The following is a 6000-nucleotide window of genomic DNA, read 5'->3' on the forward strand; positions in this document are numbered from 1 at the left end:
AGAGAGTGGGTGGACCAAGATGAGGCCAGAGAGATAGGCTGGGAGATATTAGGAAGAACACTTATGGAATACTAGAAAGATTAGCTTTAGTCCCTGGGCCTGTGTTTCTCAAAGTGTGGTCCCAGGGATCACCTTTATTAGAATCACCCTGGACCGTGGTTCTTAAAACATGGTTCCTGGACCAGTAGCATCAATATTACTTGGGAACTTGTTAGAAATGAAGATTCTGGGGGGGCTTCCCTGGTGCGCAGTGGTTAAGAATCCGCCTGCCAATGCAGGGGACATGTGTTCAATCCCTGGTCCAGGAAGATCCTGCATGCTACGGTGCAACTAAGCCCACGTGCCACAACTACTGAGCCTGCGCTCTAGGGCCCACATGCTGCAACTACTGAGCCCACCTGCTGCAACTACTGAAGCCTGCGTGCCTAGAGTCCGTGCTCCGCAGCAAGAGAAGCCACCACAGTGAGAAGCCCGCGCACTGCAATGAAGAGTAGCCCGCGCTCGCCGCAGCTAGAGAAAGCCCACATGCAGCACCGAAGACCCAACGCAGACAAAAATAAAAATTAAACAAACAAACAAAAAAGAGTCAAAGATCCTGGGGCTCCACCCCAGGCCTACTGAATCCGAAACTTTAGAAGTGGAGCCCAGTAATCTGTGTTTTCATAAGCCCTCCAGGTAGTTCTGATGGAGACTGATTTGAGAACCACTGACCTGGGAATTTGATGAAATGGAGATTTCTGGCTCCTACCTCCAGCCTACTAAGTCAGGATCTCTGGGGTAAGGGCCTAGAATACCCATTTTTATCAAGCTCCCCGAGTAATGCTAACTCACTCCAAACCATGAGAATGACAGTCTAGGTGGTGTGTCATCAGTTGTAGATATTAGGATGCTAGAGGAAACGACAGGAACTGGAAACCCCTGAAAGAAGAGAAGGCACTGGGCGCTCCTAGAAAGGAAGACCAGACAAGAAACTATGGTGATTTTGACAAACACACATTGGAGCATGCCATTTCCTTGCTTAAAACATCCTACTTTCTATCACCCTAAAGATGAGAACCAGACTCATTAACATGGCTTAGAAGGAATCACAGTTTCCAGCTTCTGCCTTCCTTATCCTTGCTCTCCTCTCCCTCACCCACCATCCTCCAGCCCTCCTCCAGTTTCCCTGAACACATCTTTCCCCCTGCTGTCTGAAAGCCTCTGCATCTTTAATTTCCGCAGCTCTTCCCCCACATGGCTCATTTTCAAGCCTCAACCCAAACATCACCTTTTCAGACAGATCTCCCCTGATCACCCCACCGGAAGTGGCTTCCCCACATGGCTTTCATACCATATTATCCTGTATATTTCCTTCTTAGAACTTACTACGATCTGTAAATCCTGGGCCTTTACTTAGTTGTCTACTTCCTTTACGTTTCTCTGTCCCACTAGACTGTAAGGTCCAGGAGACTGTGCCTTGCTCACCACAGTCTCCACAGACCAGTTTCTGGCATAAACTACACACTCTCAGAATTTCCTGGGCTCAGCTTTATGTTCTAAGTCTGCGACTTTGCTGATCGAGGCTGACTCCTTCCCCACTTTCCTACTCCACACTTTTGGGTGGTGACACTAACAAAATCCACATATAATTAAGCCATTGCAGAAGTGACATAGCTTTTGACAACCCAGAAGATAGATCCCGTCAATGTGATTTGGGGTTGTCTGGAAAGTCTTTAGGGACTGAGATGGAATAAAAGATGAAATTACACTCTTGGCAGAAAAAAAAAAAAAAGGAAAAAATATTCCAACTAACAGTTACATCTTGGAAACAAAAAACAACACAGAGGTATTATTTTTCGTACTCATCAGATTGACAAAATTACTGAGTCCACAAGTGGGTGTACAGTGACATACTTTCAGAAGGTGACAGCTCTGTTTGAGGAAGTCCATAGGCACTGCTGATTAAAAACGTGCTTCTCCAACAATTACTATCCTGGAGAAATGGTCATGAGGAGGCTTGCAGTAGTAGCTGCAACAGCACAGGTAATAATAACAGCATAAAAATGCAATAAAAGATTTGCCGAGTCCTGGGCTTCCCTGGTGGTGCAGTGGTGAAGAATCCGCCTGCCAACGCGGGGGACACGGGTTCGAGCCCTGATCCGGGAAGATCCCACATGCCGCGGAGCAGCTAAGCCCGTGCACCACAACTACAGAGGCTGCGCTCTAGAGCCTGCGAGCCACAACTACTGAAGCCCGCGTGCCTACAGCCCATGCTTCACAACAAGAGAAGCCACCGCAATGAGAAGCCCGCGCACCGCAAGGAAGAGTAGCCCCCGCTCGCCGCAACTAGAGAAAAACCGGCGTGCAGCAATGAAGACCCAACGCAGCCAAAAATAAATTAAAAAAAAAAAAAGATTTGCCAAGTCCTACCCCAGGATCTCTTTTAATCCTCAGTCTTATGAGGTGAATACTGTCTATTTTATAAAGGAGGACACCGAGATTTGAATTATGCAAGGCCTGGTTTTTAACAGAGAAAAACTGGAGTAGCTGTATGTGTGATTCACAGACGACTGGTTGAATAATAATACTCCATCTATACTTCAAAGTACTACGCAAAATAAGATTTTAATTAGTATATCTAAAATAAAACAGAAAGATCCCAAGACATATTGTTACGTGAAAAACCAAAACTCAAACTGCAGAAGAATACGTTACCTTTTGAGAGAAATTTAAGCCAAGAAGAACTACTTCAATAAATGTTCATGCACCAAATATTTATTTATCGAGCCCCTGTGGTGTTAGACACTGCATAAAGCTTCAAGACACTTGGGACAAACCAGGGAACAAAAGAGTTTTCTGTCCTCGGGGTGTTTATGTTCTAGTGATGCAGAGACATGCAATAAACAAAATTTAAAAAGGAAATGACATAATATGTTACGAGATGAGAAGGGCTAGGAGCAAAAGAAATAGAGCGGGGGCTGGGGAGAGAGGAGGTGGCTGAGGGATGCAGGGGAAGATGGAGGGTGCCACGGCACTTAGCGTGGCCTGAGTAGGCCTCGTTGAGAAGGTGGTACTCAAGGGGATGAGAGGGTCACGTGGATATCCCAGGGAAGAGGGATCCAGGCAGAAGGAAGAGGTAGGGCACCATCCTAAGTGGGGAGTGTACTCGCAGGTTAAAAGTACATCATGGAGGTCACTGAGGCCCGGGTGCTTGAAGAAGGGCTGGGGGCCGGGGAAGAGGTTGGGGGAGGGAGGGGCAGATTGTGCGTAGAGGCCCCAGGGCAAGGGCTGTGGCTTTTACTCTGAGTGGAATGAGGAGACTGCAGGGATTGGCCCATGATCGGATCTTCTTATTGAAAACCCTGGCTGCTGTGTTGAAAATAAATTGTAGGAAGGCAAGGACAGAAGGCAGGAGAACATTTGGAGGCTGTTGTAATACTACAGGTGAGACACGTAAACACCTAATAAACATCTGGAAAGATTCACCACAAACTCATAAAGCTCCATCTAGCTGTGGTGGGTACTGGCTGGGGGAGAACATCTTAAGGTATGTTTGCTTGCCCTGTAGTCTTTGAATTGCTTTATAAAACATTATTTATCAGTTATTTGAAAAGTTTAAAATTACTATTATTATTATTATAAATACTAATAATATTTACCCTTCCTTCTGGAATAATTCAGCCTCAAACCAGTTAAGTGTGGCCAAGAAAAGTAGGAATTTGCAAGAGGGTGGGGAAAGTAGCCTGGTGCAGGGTGTCAGCGCCCAAGACAGGTGAGAAAGGCAACTGTTAAAGGGACTGGTGATAGGTCGCTTGCATAACAGGGAGATTGACAGAATAAAAGAATATATTGAGGAGAATGGCAGCCAGGTTCAATGTTGGAGAGTTATGTATATGCAAAGGGAGAAAACTAGAATGAATCCTCCTGTGTTGGATTGGAATTGGAAGCTGAGAACTCATAGTTTTCACTAGCTATCTATCTATAGATAGATAGACAGACAGATAGATAGATAGATGGATATAGCTAGATACAGAAATAAATATATATGTGGAGGGCCTAGAAGCAATGACATCCCAATGGTCATGAACACCCTAGGAGCCTCATCTAGGTTTCTAAATCGCATTCTCCACGAAAAGGAATTGGGACTTCTTGGAGAAATGGCTAATTCCAGGGCTGGGGAAGGAAGATGCAAGATGAGCCTGGAATACCTTTTTGTACCCGACCATAAAGAAGCGCTCCAAGAATGATGGGGACATGTCAAAAGGATGCAGAAGCCAGCTTGAAGAAGGTCCCACTGGCCAAGTATAGGACAATTTAGGTATCAAAATAAATAATGATAGCAATGAATCATAACCCATTGAATAAAATAGGAATCAGTGAGTCTAAATTATTATAAATAAAACATGAATAAATGAGAGGAGATGACACTTTCCTTTTGGTAGGATGCCAACTAATAAATGTAAAAGGAATGATGGAAATTAGAAAACCACCATTTGGCAACCATCATAGTCATAATTAATTCAGCCAAGAAACGTCAATGGAGGCGAGAACTCAGGAGTGAAAATTTGATGAGAAATGGGATATTTACAAAGTGTCAAAGGACCTTCCCACAAAAATCGTTTAATTACTATAGTGAGCTGAATGGTAGCCCCAAAATGATTCTGTCTGCATCCTAATCTCTGGAACCTGTGACTGTTATCTTCCTGGGAAAAAGAGTGTTTGTAGATGTAATTTAAGTTAAGAATCTTGAGCTGAGGAGATCAGCCTGGATAACCAGATGGGCTCTTAATCCAAGAACTAGTGTCCTTTTAAGAGTAAGGTCAAGGGAGAAGTGATAGACAGAAGAGGCAACGTGACCGCAGGGGCAGAGATGGGAGGGCGCATGCAGCTACACGTCAAGGAACGCCCACAGTCAGCAGGAGCTGGGAGAGGTAAAGAACAGACTCTTCCCTAGACCCTCCAGAGGGAACGTGGGCTGCCTTACATCCTGATCTCAGACTCCTGGCCTCCAGAACAGAGAGTCCCTGATCCTATGGCGTACCCTTCCCTCCTCATAAATTCCCATTTCGTTCACACAGTTTGAAGTGCACCCCCGTTACTGCAGTCAGACTTCATTCAGGCATCCACCCAGGCAGTGCTTGCTACTCTCGGCCAGCCTCCTCTCTTAATGCTGCTCTCAGCCCAGAGTGGCTGCCAGTGGCCACCGCACTGTCATGGCACCACAGAGAACAACCCTGGGTCTTTTGGAGCACACCCTTTGTTGCCCTTATTTCCAATAAAAAAAACAGTTAGCTTTTGAAAGTCTTTGGAAGAAAGTGAACCTTGAGGATAGGTGAAGCTATTCTCTTATTTGTTTAGAAACCTGGATTCACTCTAATTTGTCCACCTTCCAACCTCAGCTTCATCCTGCCACTCGTTGCGATATACAAATAAAGACTAAAAAGCATGGATAAAAGGCCCTGAGAATCAAAGAGCCTCCAAGTCTTTCTTTTTTTTATTTTATTTTATTTTATTTTTTATTTTATTTTATTTTTGGCTGTGTTGGGTCTTCATTGCTGCGCGCGGGCTTTCTCTAGTTGCGGTGAGCGGGGGCTACTCTTTGTTGCGGTGCGCAGGCTTCTCATTGCGGTGGCTTCTCTTATTGTGGAGCATGGGCTCTAGGGTGCGCGGGCTTCAGTAGTTGTGGCACGTGGGCTCAGTAGTTGTGGCTCGCGGGCTCTAGAGCACAGGCTCAGTAGTTGTGGCGCACGGGCTTAGTTGCTCCACGGCATGTGGGATCTTCCTGGACCAGGGCTCGAACCCGTGTCCCCTGCGTTGGCAGGCGGATTCGTAACCACTGCACCACCAGGGAAGGCCTAAGTCTTTCTATTCGTATTTTAACGCAGCCTGTTCTGTGCCCTTCAGCCCTTGTAGACGGTGTGTGGATTTTTCTAGACTTTTCCTCAATCTCCCATTCTTGTCCCTCCCCACAGGCTCATCCCAGAGGCATGGCCCAACTCCATTCTTTCTCCCTGGGGTTAT

This window comes from Balaenoptera ricei, chromosome 11 (genome assembly GCF_028023285.1).
Source record: "Balaenoptera ricei isolate mBalRic1 chromosome 11, mBalRic1.hap2, whole genome shotgun sequence".
Lineage (NCBI taxonomy): Eukaryota > Metazoa > Chordata > Mammalia > Artiodactyla > Balaenopteridae > Balaenoptera > Balaenoptera ricei.